General features: G+C 39.5%; 1 protein-coding gene across 1 annotated transcript in view; it reads right to left on the bottom strand.

The window, feature by feature from the left end:
- The window catches only part of LOC139437102 (egl nine homolog 1-like), a 370,192-nt gene that overhangs the window by 165,112 nt on the left and 189,482 nt on the right, over window positions 1-15,598 (bottom strand). The window lies entirely within an intron of this gene.

Genomic DNA, 15,598 nt, shown 5'->3' on the forward strand with positions numbered 1-15,598 from the left:
TGGTTTATTTTACCATCTAGTCAAGTACTAACTTGCCCAGACCTTGACATTACGTTCATTGGAGCCTCATTCTCTGCCCTTTCCTCTTACCATCAGGTACCTTCTCCCAAAAGCTTCTGTTGACTCTCAGGCCTCTCTCTTCACATTTGCAGAGCCAGGACAAGAGAACCAATGGAGGTACCCACTATCCCCTCTGTGGCTGGCCCCTCTCAAACAGCTGCCCCTCGGCCAACTGGGGGCCGAAGGCTGCACACTCCACTGGCACAATAAGCCCTTTGAAGCACAGGCCTGCACAGGCCTCCCTGGCAGATGAGAGGTCCCTGGGCAGGAATTATGATGCGTGAGAGACCTGAAGCATGAATGGGGGCTTGTGGACTTCTTGCCCACCCAGGGAGGACCAGGGAGAGGGCCCTGGCACAGGCCGCAGTTTCCCACATCGTTATGTTTCACAGAGAAGCAAACAATAAAAGGAATGGAAGAGCCGAAAAGCTATACTCCACCTTAATTAAAGCCCGTACCTCGAATCTTCTCCATCTAGGACAAGCTGCCCTTATTGCTAATAACCAGTGTCAGTGTGCTGGGTTAGGAAAAGGAATCGACACTGATTCACCAGGTCAGATCTGAGATTTGTGTGCCCACTACGGAGTAATCCTTTTACTTAAACAAATGGGGGGGGGGGGCAGAAATTGGAGCCTTCTTTTCATGTAAAGAAACGGTAGGAGGGTCTTTACCTGGGTTTCTTGCAGTAAGCCATGAGCAATTTTAGAACTCACTTTAAAGAATACCACAACAGGCGTAGAGCAGCTGCTTTTACACTCCTTTTGAACCCAAGATGAGCACAGAAAAGAGCTGAAGCCAGAAGCTCACATACTGCAAGGAGACCTCAAAATGGGAGAGGTGGAGAGATTACCCTTCCCTGCCGTAGAGCATTAAAAGAAGAACTATAATGTTTGACATATACCAAATAAGGATGGAGAGAGAGAGAATGGGGGAGGGGGCTCTCCTGGATAAATGGAGCAATTCACTTCCATTGATTTATTCTTTCACTCAACGAATTTTTCTTAAGAAGCTACTATATACTACACACTATTTAAGGAATTATGGAATCGATGGTTAACAAAATAGTTAAGGTTCCTACATTATTAAGCTTATAGTCTTATAATTTAGATTAAAATGAACCAAAGAACTGGTTTAATAAAAATTATAAATTTTGAAAAGTGTTCTGAAAGAAAATGCAAGACGTTCTATAAAAGTACCTCACAGGCGGATCTAATCTAATCTGGGCATTAGAAAAGGTTCCTGAGGAAACATCATTTCAACTGATCTCTAAAGGATAAGTAGAAGGTGAAGAGCTTCTAGGTGGAAGGGAGAGAAAACTCAATGGCCTTAAAATGGGAAAAGGGCATGTACCAAGTGTGAGAAAGACAGTCCAAGGGCAAAGGGTGCAGCAAATGAAGGTAGATCATGCAGGCCCTCGGAGTGATGGTGCAGACTTAGGTCCTTACCCTAAGCATAACAAAAGTCATTGATAGGGAAGATCTATGATGAACTGTGAATCTTTCAATCTCTGTGGAGTACTGAGCATCTATGGGAGCAGAAGATAACAAGAAGGAATTTGGAAAGACCCTCCTTGGGAGGTTCCTGGAGTACCCAGGAAAGATGGTACCTTCACGGTAGATGGTGGTGAAGACAGACGTAGACAGATGAACAACGTGTTAGGAGGTAAAAGCACCCAGAGAACGCCCAGATAAATGAAAGGAGGGTAACTGTTAGTCTGTGTGTAAAACAACAGGATGGATGGTCACTTGTTGAAATACGGAAGAATCAAGTTTGGGCAGGTAGAGAAGAGTTCAGTCTCGCAGCCAAAGGTCTATAGGACAGAGTGGTAAAATTTCATTTTCATGACTAGTACCTTAAAAAAAGAAATCCAGTCAAGGAACCCTTAGGGATGAAAAGGAGGTTTCTTTCAGGTTTTTTTTTGTTGTTGTTTGCTTACTTCTATAAACTCAAGCTATGATTAAAAGTTAATAAGAAACTGTATGTATATGTATGTGTATGTATATGTGTATGTTCTAATCAGACCTTAGTTTTAAGACCTTTTTAACCTCATTAACATAATGAAATCACAAGATTTTCGAACTAGAAAAAGTCATATAATTTGTAGAGAGCTAAAAAAAAATGTGCTCAAAAACAACTTGTGACCTGCTCCAAGTTTTCTAGGCAAGTAATAATGTTAGAAATCACCCAGAATTCTATGGGTTCCCAGAGCTGTGCTCTTTCCTGGCTGATGGCCCACATCACCTGGGGTAGGTGAAAGAGAGGCTTGAGGTGGATCCTAAGCAAACTCTCTGGACCCCTTTCTTGAATGTCCTCTCAAGGCCATCTTGAGTGGGGCCCAGGGCTCTGTATTTTTAAATGACTTTCAAATGATTTCCTTCTTAGCACATTCTTTAGGATTTTTAAATTGATTATCTAAAAAACAATTTTTAATTAAATGCTTTCAGTTTATGAGGAACCCACAAGTGTTCATTATCAAAAGCATGTATCATTGGTTTGAATCCAAAGACTTAAAATTCAGAGTTTGACATAGATGTGAATGATAAGAGGCTTTTCCTTTTTGTGGAAAAAAATTATTTCCAGTACAAAAAGATCCAATATAAATACTCTTTTTATAAAATAGATACCCTGTCCTTGTGTTCAGATTCTTCTAGAAATTGAAAACAGTTTTGTACTCCTAAGAGCAAATGTCTAATTTAGGTTTTGCACTTTGCATGCTTGTTTTTTTTTTAAAGAGAGACGTAATAGCTCAAAATCAGGCCCAATTCATCCTTTGCTGATTTTAAAACACTCCAAGGAAAAAAAAGGAATATTTATATACAAGAGTGAACAAACTTTTTTTTATATAAACAGCATTCATACCAGATTTTCTAAACAAAACAAACAAGATAAACTTGGAGAACCAAGCAAAATCAGGTACTTCCAATAGACCATAAAATAAACCCTTAAGTATTAATAACCAATCTAGACTGCAGTGAAAGCAATCACTGAGATCAAAGGTAAGTGAAGCAATTATTAAGGACATAAATGATGGAAAGAACCAGTGTCACCACTGTAGGCAGAGAAGGCACACATCTGGCTTTAGTGGAGGGATGAATACAGCGAGTTATTTTTGTCTGACTGACCATTATGCTGTAGAAACATGCAAATGCTTTCCTGGTTTCTTTCTTTTCAGATTCCATAGCACCTTTGTTTCTCTCTGCTCCTCCCCCTCCCGCGCGCTCTTTCTCTCTTGGTGGCCATTAACTACACTGACAGTTTGACAGGCTGAAATAAGGAAATAAACCACTTAAACATTGTTTCCTGATGTATGCATTCATCTCTTCTGCCAAACACAGATATTGAGGAGATACTTCACTCCTCCTGTCAGCTCACTAAATTACACCCCAGCCTGCTCGGCAGCGCCGCGCTCCCGTCCCCCGGTCTCCACGCGGCTCTGCTGAAGACGGAGCAGCCGAATACGCAAGGTCTTCGTTCTTCCTGCGTGAGGCCTTCCTTTATTATTTTTAATGCTGCGTTTTCTTAAGCGATGAATTGGATTTCTGTGTAAAAGCTGATCATCCCCCCTTTCTTTAACTGTCAGAATCCAGATTTTATTTTTCAGAATTTTTGAATGCCTTGATTTGGGCAATAAGAAATGAATACTAAGCCACTGGTTAAATGCTGTATCTTTCTCATAAGCAACGAATAGTTTTGAATTTTCAAAACTAGATACTAATTAGCCTAAACATTAACATTTTTTGTAGATCCAGGGATGGTGATAGAGAGTAAAAAGACTGATAATGACATCCCAAACTGTGCCAGACCACAAAGGGCAGGCGCTTCTTCTGTAATTACTTGCTTGTGGCAACTAAAGTCAAGCTTCTGTATGGCAAAATTTGAAAGTCTTAGCAACAATACCTACCTTCTTCCAAAGATATTGCTGGGGATTAAATCTGTAAGAATGGTAAGTCAGGAATAAAAAAAGGGAGGGGTAACAACTTTTCAAGTGGTTATTTACCTTCTTCTACCACCATTAATATGAAGACAGAGAGTTCCACGTGAAAAATTGAAGGATTTAAAGCAAACAACAACAACATTGAAAGTTAGCCTCTAGGGCTTTTTGGGCTTCATTGTATTGAGTGCCTACTACGCAACGTGTGCTCCGGAAAAGATGCTAAGGGGAATGCCATGTGTGTCCTGCCCACCTGCTAAGGAACTTGCAGTCCAGAAGGGATGACACATTCCTAAGGGACTAGATTGCAAAGCAGAAGGCATTTGACTTCTAAATGGAGGCACAGATAAAATGCTGTGGAAATCCAAAGAAGGAAGAAATCTTCCCAAACACTCCCACCCCACCGCCCATGCCCACCCCTCACACAACTGCGAATGCACAATTCACTCTGGGTAAAAGACGCAACACATTTCCTCTACTATTCAATTTTCACATTTTATCATAATTATGTATTTCATGTCATCTACTTTTTTCTGTCAGACCATAAAATCCATGAGGGCCTGGGCCCTGTCTACCATGTTCATTAGACACAGAGGGTGGCGTGTGATATGTTCTCAACACATCTTTGCTGATTGAATGAGTGAATTATCTTGTAGGGACTGAATTTGCATCTCCAGGGGATGGCTCTACGGGTTTCTTAATCATGGAATTTTCTTGCTTATTGCAGATCACCAATAAGACAGACAGGAAATTTGTATAAAAATGCTGGACACCCCAATGATTACAGAGACTACGTTTAAGTAGCGAAACTGCCAAAATATAGCCAAGATTAATGACTATTTTTAATAGAATTGACTGTTTCCTTTACTCAAGAGAAACCTCCATTGCAATCTGATAATCTTTAGTGATTACAGGATTAATCACAAAGGAAAGTACAGGAAAACCCTCTGCAGGTTTTATTTCTCCTCCTTTGCCTCAAAGTTTTCCCAAGCTATAATAGTCTCTTACTGTCAAAATTGTTTTCTTTCACTGTCTTCCAAGAAAGGCAATCTATTTATTGCTAAGATGATTTATCAATGAGAGTGAAAGAGGTTCCTGCAGAAAAGATACAAAAGAGTAAATGCTAGGATAGGTCATTAAGCACACCTGTTTGAAGAACAGCTACCAGATAAGATTAAATTCCTTTACCAAAAAACTACTTAGTATCTAAATTATCCTTACTTCATCAAATATTCCTGAAATAATATTGACTACTGTTTATTAAGCATTTACTTGCCAGCACTATCTGTGGTGTTACACAAACGTTACTTGTGGCAGTTGGATATTATTGATGAATTCCAAAAAGAAACACTAATTATGTTTGTAAACTGGTCTGTTCCTCTGGCTCCTAATACTCTTTGATTCTATTATATTCAGAGGTTTCACTTTTACTTGATTAAATTAAGATTAGTGCTTTGATTCAGCGACGTCAGTTGGATGTTGACTCCCCATCCTCTTGGTGGGTGGACACTCACACAGTAAACACACAGAGAAGGAGAACACAGAGCATTTGGTTTTGGCGGCTGAGTCATTCACCTGATAGCTTGCAGCTGAAGAGACCAGAGCCCTCAACAGTTGAGAAAGTCCAGAAAGAAATGAGTCCTGGGGAGAGAAATGAGCCTTATCCCATCCCAGACTATAGCTGAGATTGGAAGAAGCTGGGACCATGGAACCTTAGGAAGAAGAGGACTGAACCCTTGCAGACGTCAGCAGCCATCTTGCTTCAACACAAGGCAACACACTTTCGTGAGGGAAGTAACCTACTCTTCATGGCCTTGTGACTGTCAGCTTCTACTCCAAATAAATGCCCTTTATCAAAGCCAACAGATTTCTGGTACTTTGCATCAGCACCCCTTTGGCTGACTAATACATTATTTCACTGAAGTTTCACAATTACCTTATAAAGTAGGAATTATTATCCTTAGTTTACAGATAAAGAAATCGAGGCTCAGAAAGTCGAGGAACGCAAGTCCACAATGGCCTGAACTTCCAAATCTCCATTCCAACCACTACCTGCTTGGCAATCATTACATAATTCAGAGATTAAGTGACTTTGACTCAAAATTCTTAGTAGTGGTAAAAGGTTGAAAATTTACCAGAGCTGCAGCTTTAAGCTTGGTTCTTTAAAGTGAGCATAATATGCAAAATATAAACTTAATGATCTGAATTGAAAAATAGACCTACTGTAACACCAGTTGTCACCTTGTGAAAGGCATCTTAAGCTCTGGACCCAGAATGCCCTTTGATTATGGAGTTGGGCTAGGCATGAGGCCAGGAGTGGCCGTGGCCAAGAGAGGGGTCTTGCTGTGGCCTGGGGTGCAAATTAGGACATCAAGAGAGGGACACTTTTGAATGAGCTCTCTCCCCTACATGTCACTTACTCATGCATTTCCACTGTTTTCTCAAATGTCTTGGCAACATATTACCTTCTAAAATGTTGAAAAGGGGTACTTATGTAAAATAAGCACAGAGGAAAAAAAACTGTTCTTCTTGTCCCCCTTCATACTTTTGCGGTGAGATATGAAGAATTCTGACTCTAAAAACTGCACTCTTTTTATTACAATATATTGCCTCCCAATAATTCTAAGAGATCACGAGAAACTTCATTTTGGTCATGCTTCCACACTCTTCTCTAAACATAATTAATATATATTCTACCAAGGAATAAGGAAGGAGGCTATTTATTTTTATGTTTTCAGTCTCTCAAACACCAAAAGAATTCTATGCTCAACCAAAAAAGACATTTTGCTTAGTGTTGAAACAAAAGGCCTGTCTCTTTTAACCCCACTTGCATCTTTCCCCAATTCTATGTTTGAAAATATTTTTACCCACAACATTAGATTTTGAGCTAATAATATGGTAACCAAAGGTAGGAGACAGAAAAATGGAGAGGAGTAGTAGAATTGTGTAGAGACAAGAAAAGAAAAGAAAAGAAAGGAGAACCAAAGGGAGGGAAACAGGGAGGGAGAAGCTAAAAAAGAAAAAAAAAACAAGAAGAGAAAGAATCAGAATATTTTTCTTTTATCCCCACCCTTGGATAGATAAAGCTAAAGGTTTGCTTCAAGACAAAATCACCTACTTCAGTACTCACTGATGTTTTATTTCAGTGTAATGTCAGCCTCAAATAGGTTAATTACAGAGGCAATTAGTCTAGCTACACACAGGATGTCACTATTCCTTTATATAAATAGAAATAGCACACATGTTTCCGGAGGAGAAAAATATCTGTAAAGATTGAATTTCAAAATTTTGTAGATTTCTGTGCTGTGAAATGCTATTTTACCCAGTTTTTAAAATTTCACTATTGTGTCACCATCCTTATTTATTGAACCGCCTTTATGTGTTATGGAAACTAGAAAGATCAGAATAAAAAGTCCAAAAAGAAGAAGCATCATGGCAGTAGGTACCTGAACAGAAATAAGTAAAATCTTATTAGCAAGGCAAATAAATATGAAAAAGGGCCCAGACCCCCAAAAAAGTAATTCCATATTAGTTTAACAAATGCTCTGACCTATGTAGTCTCCTACAATTTTTGTGCAAGTATTTTAATTTTACATATTCAGAGTCTGGAAATGCGTGATTACTGTAATGCTGAGAGCCAAGTGGTTCCTCACATATTTTTAATGCGCTTTTCTAAAAATTGGACACATGCACCTCTGGATAGCTGGATCCAGCCTTGGTGACACAGGGAGAGTTCAAAAGAAAAGGCATAAGGCACTAATAATCATATCCCTTTTACCTGAAACCCCTATCTATGGATTATTGTTTGTACATTTATCAAGACCAAAATGATCAAGTGCTCTTCAGAAGAACAAATTGTTGCAGCTGGTACAAGATGCAGATTCACAAAGGGCACTTGTCCTTGTTGGTGGCAGCTACGCAAATGACAGAAATGCAAGGACACCTCGGAGTGGTCAGTGCACGTGCCTCCAGTGGGTTTGGAAGCCAGGCCTTAGGGTAGGCTCCACGCTGACCAACACATCTCATGCTCTCCCACGGCCATCGACCACTCTTCTCAGCTGTGGCTGGCTCAAAGGGGGCCAGGCGGGGCCTAGAGAGGCGCCTTCGCCACCCCATCAGGGAGAGAACTGAGGGATGGCCCCCCTGCCTTCTTTTCATGCAGGAAGCACTGCACGCTGCGGCCAAATCAACCCGGCAGGGCGTGTGCTCCAGGCCTGGGACCATGGCCTGAGCTGCATTTCTGAGTCCACTGCCTGCTGTTGCTGAGTCAGGACAAGTTACTCAATTTTTCTCTGCCTCAATTTCCTCAGCTGAAAAATGTGGACTGTAAAAGCACCTGCTTTGTGGGGCCCTTGGGCTTAAATTACATGCTACATGCAAGCCAGGAACAGAACCTGGCCCAAGACGCCCTCAGCAAACGATAGTTACAACATTACTCTGCAGGGAACAAAGCATCTTGGGCTTTTTAATACGGAGGTTTTGCATTTAAATTTAAACTCGCATAAGAAGAATCTGAATTTGAGATGGGTGGTCTTATCCTTCACCGGGATGAGAGAGCTGAGGTTTATCAAGCCCTGTGTCAGCACTCGAACACATGTGCCCAGAGCCGGGTCTACAGCTACAGTTGCTCTGGGATTGTGGCCATCGTCCTTGAGGACACAGCTGCAACGCAGAAGCGGACTTTGTTCTTGGGCTCCATGAAACCAAAGTTACCGCTGAGGACACTGGGGACGGGCAGGGAATGGCCCGATCCCCCTCCCAGGAAATGAACAACACAGGCAACTCCGTAAAGACCTTTTTTTATATAAAAGATCATTGGCTTTAATTGCTCCTATTTACCATTTTTGATCTATTTCCTCTAGGGATTTTGATAGTGGGTGGGAAAATTAGCTATGAAGCTAAACCAGCTAGGAAATAAGCATTTTTACCCAAGGTGCCTACAAGTATAGAGATATGTGCATTCTCTTCCAAGCATGGGCCAGGAGAGTGGCAGAAAGTATGACAATGAAAAGTATATTACAGAGCATATAAAGGAGCACATTAGGGAAACGGACTTTGGCCCAGTGGTTAGGGCGTCCGTCTACCATATGGGAGGTCCGCGGTTCAAACCCCGGCCTCCTTGACCCGTGTGGAGCTGGCCATGCGCAGTGCTGATGCGCGCAAGGAGTGCCGTGCCACGCAGGGTGTCCCCCGCGTGGGGGAGCCCCACGCGCAAGGAGTGCGCCCGTGAGGAGAGCCGCCCAGCGTGAAAAGAAAGAGCAGCCTGCCCAGGAATGGCGCCGCCCACACTTCCCGTGCTGCTGATGACAACAGAAGCGGACAAAGAAACAAGACGCAGCAAAAAGACACAGAAAACAGACAACCAGGGGAGGGGGGGAAATTAAATAAATAAATAAATCTTTAAAAAAATAAAAAAATAAAAAAAAATAAAATAGTTATCATTAGAAATCTATCTCTTGCACGTGCTCTTTCTCTACACACACACACACACACACACACACCGTAGTTCCATCCCATAGTTTTTCACTGGGAGATCGCCTGCTGAAATTTAGTTCCTTTGTGCAGGACAGACGCATCTAGGTTTTTAAATGACCAATCTTGTATTTCCAGCTACCGTAACAACTGATTTGGCCTGACTTCTTGGGTAACCAGATCAATTGTGTAGACATCAATACTTATAAGGACATGGGGGAAGGGAACCAATTGAGACAGCCTATAAATGGACTATGAAATCACCATTACAAAAGACAGTAGAACAACAACAGAATTCTTCATAGCCCAGTCATTTCTATACAAATTAGGACATAGCACAGATCAAATTGGTCTTGATACCAGGACTGTGACCGGGTATGGACTAAATACAAGTAGCAAAAAGGTGCTGTTGACCCAGCTGGCCAGTTATGTGGGTGCTTGGTCCTGCCTCTGAAACTCAGTATTTTGGACAAATTTGGTATTTAACAATTACTAGGATCTAAAATTACTAAGTATTCCGTGCAAAGACATCTTGATTTAAAAACAGGGCTGTTAGTTTAACATGTATAATGATATATGCAATAAAATGACCTGATCCACCAGTAGAAACAAGTGATTTGCAAAATCCCGTTTTTCAAATATTTCATCCACAGAAGTGTAAAAAATGAAAGTAGACACATTATTTCTATTACACACTAAAAAGAACAGCATTTATTCCTATTAAGACACACAGTATAATCACAGAGCCACAATTCTTACCTTCAACCTGCTATTCTTATTTAAATAGTGAAAATTTACCTATGGAATGGTAACTGAATTTTGGTGCATTGGTTTACTAATGGTTTCCCCAGTTTGCTCTGCTTTTTCTACTTCTATTTCATTTGGCTCTTGACTTTAGTGGAAAAAAATTTAAAAAAAGGAAATCTCCCAATCACCTTTTCACTGCGTACAGTTTCAGTTTGCCCTCTGCCCCTTTTCTTTCTGCCATCACCCCTGGAAGGCAGCCAGAAGCTGTGCCGGAGAGGCGCCAGCAGGCCCTCTTCTCGTGGTATTTGCGTGCCTCCATGTATATCTCAGCTAGGCTTACCTAAGTCACCATTTACGATATGGAGTAGAAGGAGCAGGCTGGAATAGTCAGCATTTATAAGTCCACTGGTTACATGATATGAAAATACATAGCCAACTCTAGAATTTATAGCAATAACATTTATGTATCGTGTTACTCCTAGAACCATCCAATTTATAAAGTGCCTATTGTGTATACATAAGGAATAATCATAAATCATGTACATTAAACAGTGTCAACAGGCAAAACACAACTTTCCCCCTAGATTCTGCACGCTGAGATTAATGAGGCTTTTGAAAGGAAGCACTCTTAAAAAAAAAAAACACCTCTGATTCATCCTAGGTGGACAGCATACCCATATATAGGAGCAGGTGTCGGAACTATGATTTAGAACACCTATGGAACATTTCTGGAAAATATTAGCTTTCTCTGAAGTAGAAAGATGTCTGAAGTGAGCTGGGAATGTGGGAAGAACCCAAATCTGTCACCATCCTCAGGGTTTCTTTTATTTCCTTCTCGGTAAAGAATGGATTTAAAACAAACAAACAAAGACGACTTTAAGGCCTGATTTGACCCGTTGTCTGACATGTTTCATCTACGGTCGCTTGTAGGAAACCTGGGAAAGGTTATTTAGATTAGCTGCTTTGTCTCTTTACTCTGAGTTAAAGAAAAATCCCAGTCATAGTCCAAGGCTATCAAGAGTCCTAAATGTGTATGCAGATTTTCACCCTCTCTTCACTCCCCAGCTTGTCCCATACTCAGGAAGGCGGTTGTCTAGAAATCTACACATTGGGGTCTGGCATTAAACCCATTCCTTTTCCCTAAAAAGCCCTTAAAACTAATAATGGGGACTGTTTTGACAATTCACATCTGTAAAAGCATTTAATCATACCGGAAACTCACACTTATGTGGCTGAATTGGACACTGTATAAAACAAACATAGTTTGGATTTCTCTTAAAGTATTTTGTTCCTCAATCATGTGTCTTAAGGAAGAATTACAGGAATGGCATTTTTATCCTGCCTTACCCTACAGCCCTAAAATAGCCTTTGATTTGTTTTAGCCAAGTTGAAGAATAATTTCAAATTTGTTCTTTAAGAAACTCATTTCTCCTGTAAGCTCTATTGATGCCTGATATTACTATGGAGATAAGCAACTCCCTATCTCAGCTAAAATACAAATTGAGTCTGAAAAACAGAAAGAAATGTATAGCAAAAAAAAAAAATCTGTGAACCAGTTTTCAATTAATGAACTACCTGCTGTTTCTTAGTCACAGATAATTGACACTGCGTGAAGTTATGCCGTAATCTAGTAAACAAAACAAAACAAAAACTATGCACATAGAGTGGTAAGAGGTCCACAAAGTTCTCAGTTGAAGCAAGAAATAGTGGTAACTATAACGTCTGTGAAAGGAGTGTTTGTTTTTTAATAATAATAATAACAAATCCTTAACCTACAAAGCCAGATACACGGTGGTCTTTGTAGGAATATTTTGAAAACTGGGCATCCACCAAGATAGCTGTATTTATGTTGCATTAGTTGGTAGGGAAAAAAAAGATGTACTTTTTCAAAACTGAGGGCTTTAAGCTTAATAAGGAACACTGACAGCTTACTTTAGCCATAAATAGAAGTTTTGGTTACAAAGCCTATCCATTCATGAGAAGCAGTGCAATTCAGGATTTTGCTGGTGTGAAGAGGCAAAAGGTGATACAGAGTGCTTTCTTCATTTAATGTGTTTTTTCTTTTAAACATCCAGAAAATGTGTAATTCTTTACCATTTTTAATTTTAATTTGAATTAGAAGAAAAACTCCTCTGTGCTCCAAGAAGCAACTTAAAATCCCAGGCTAACTCCTTTTTGTCAGTAAACTAAGAATGCTATGTAAAAATAAAGCACAATGATGAATGCCATTTCTGTGGTTCCTACTGCATTACCCGCCTTGTTTAGAGGGTATTTTCTTCCCAATATTAATGGTAAATACACAATCATTACGTAGGTGTTTTTAAAGTACCCATGTTTTCTTATGACTGACCTATAATTTTTACCAATTCTCTCCAAATTTCTCAATTAGAAGTATTTTTTTAAGAAAATGACTGACTTCACCAACATATTCCAAAATAAAATATGGTTGAAAAGAAAATAAAATCAGCAAATCAATAGGAAGTTTAGACTAATTTTTAAAAAAGGAATTTTCTTTACAACTTACTTTCATAGACCTGGTTAATACTTTATCTGAACTGAATAAATTGAAGGAATTTGAGATATATAGAGACCTAGGTTCCCATATCAATAAATGTTGTTGAGCCAACACTGGAAAAAATATTTAATGGAACTCTTTTATTGTTGTGAGTATAAAGCTCTTGCCTTGAATAAAGATTTTGTTTCCTTTCCTTAATCCAAACTAACAGCAAAGAAACATTCCCTTGCAAAACCACTCATTTCCACTTTAGTCAACAAGAAAATGTAACTACCTTTCATTCTCAATTTGATATTATTGTGTAAACTACTAGTAATATGTGATATTCATTTTGTCTCATTATTTAGGAAACAATCTTAGTAACAATTCATTATCCTGGATGGCTATGGATATCAGTACTGGTTTTGTCTATGTGTGCCAGAAGCCATTGATTTGATGTCATTTTTAGAATTCTTAACCTAGAATCCACAGATTGCTAAGAAATCAACAGGCTGCTGGAATCATATGCAAAATTCCACATACATGTACCTACAGTGAATTTCCTGGCTGTAAAGTATTCTTTTTCATTACCTAGCATCCATTCACCCTCCCTTTTCTTCTGGGAACAATTTCTATTCTTAGTCTATTGAAAATGGTAAAGCTGACTTTCCCCTTATTCCAAGAATGAGGCCAGGATTATTCAGTGATCCTATCAGAGCCAATTTTTAAAAAAAGAGACTTTCTATAGTACCTTCGGGAAAGTTTCTCTCTCTTTTTCCAGCTTGATCTGAAGCCTGAGAGGATGTTACAGGGCTACTGCCATCATCTTGCAGCCAAACGAAGCCAAAGATTGAAGCTGTATTCATGGAAGTTGGGAAATGGAGAGAAACTGAGGATTTTTTTTAAGATTTATTTTTTATTTATTTCTCTCCTGCCACCCTGTTGTCTGCTCTCTGTGTCCATCCGCTGTATGTTCTTCTGTGTCCGCTTGGATTCTTGTCAGTGGCACCAGGAATCTGTGTCTCTCTTTGTTGTGCCATCTTGCTGCGTCAGCTCTCCATGTGTACGGCACCACACACCTTGGCAGGCTGTGCTTTCTTCGCACAGGGCGGCTCTCTTTACAGGGCTCACTCCTTGCACATGGGGCTCACTTCTTGTGCATGGGACTCCCCTACATGGGGGTCACCGTTGCGTGGCACGGCACTCCTTGCACGCATCAGCACTGCGCATGGGCCAGCTCATCAAATGGGTCAGGAGGTCCTGGGTTTGAACCCTGAACCTCCCATGTGGTAGACAGATCCTCTATCTGCTGAGTCAAATCTGCTTCCCAGAAACTGAGTCTTTATTATATTCAACTGAGAGCTCTGTGCCTCAATTTTCCACATGTGAATAAATAAATATAACACACACCATCCTACAAACCTTTGTATAGCTGTCGTCTTCTCCTCTTTTAGCTTGTTACTGGCTTTTCCTGATCTTCCCTAAATTCCTTTTTCTATACTCTGTACTTTTGTCCATCCTACCTGTCTTTATTAATACATGTTGTCAAAATCATATGTCATATGGTCTTTCTTAAATTTGGTACAAAGGAATTTGTTCAGTCTGACAGTCCTTTCAATCAAAGCCAACACAATACAGAATTATTTTCCAGAAGAAAAAAGGAATAAAGGAGAGAGTAAAAGACAGACTTTAAAAACTGAGGATTCAAATAGAGAGCCATGTAGTAAAATTTATTAATGGTGGAACAAACTGAGATTTTGTTTACACATGTACAAGAAAATATATTCTAGTTAAGCATTCATATCTCAATTCCAACTAGACTTAGCTGACATAATTACAGGGTTCCTAAAAGTAACTGCTGGAGTTTAGAAGCACTTGCCACTTCCCTTGAACTGGCTCTATAAATGCCAAGAGTGAGTATTTTAGATTAAATGAATAGATTAATAAACATCTTTGGAATATCCATCATTAAAGCTGATTTATGTTCTATTGCCAGCAGTAATTCAAAGAAATGCCACGCTATTCAAAAAATATTGCATGTTGTTCTCACGATGTTGCCAATGTTATGACACTATGTAAGTGAGACAATATCTGTATTCTTTTGTGGTACTAACTATACACAAAAGCCAAGAGATATTAAACCACTTTAAGTTTACATGCATATCAGCACAAGAACCACTCATATTTATAACTCTGATGAATGGCCTTTCATTTGTAAATTTATAGTGTATCCATAATTTTTTTAGGGAACCAAGAGGTTCATTCAAAAAATTGCCACAGTATTTATCTATGCAAAGATGATGGATATGGTTTATAAAATTAAATGCTTTTAAAAATTAAAATCATATTGCCAAGAAAAGGCACATTTTCTTTTCTGACTTGCTCACATTTTAAATTGGTCATAACTGCACTCTCAGCAGTTATGATGCCTAATCTAGATGGGGTATTAATATATTTACTAAATATCCAAATACATTGTTGTTAGGGTTATATAGCATCAGTATCAACTACTGGACATTAGGTAAAACTTCTGTTATCAAATTTCTTGTTTTATTTTTTAATTATATTCCTTTATATAAGCTATGAAATATGAGAAGTATCATTGGAATATACTATTTTTTTAAAGATTTATTTTTTTTATTTCTCTCCCCTCCCCTGCCCCCTGCCCCAGTTGTCTGTTCTCTGTGTCCATTTGCTGCGTGTCCTTCTTTTTGTTCACTTCTCTTGTTGTCAGTGGCATGGGAATCTGTGTTTCTTTTCGTTGAGTTATCTTGCTGCCTCAACTCTCCGTTTATGCGGCGCCATTCCTGGGCAGGCTGCACTTTCTTTCACGCTGGGCGGCTCTCTTTACACGGCGTACTCCTTGCGTATGGGGCTCCCCTACATGCATCAGC

The sequence above is a fragment of the Dasypus novemcinctus genome, chromosome 20 (assembly GCF_030445035.2).
Source record: "Dasypus novemcinctus isolate mDasNov1 chromosome 20, mDasNov1.1.hap2, whole genome shotgun sequence".
NCBI classification, from domain to species: Eukaryota; Metazoa; Chordata; class Mammalia; order Cingulata; family Dasypodidae; genus Dasypus; species Dasypus novemcinctus.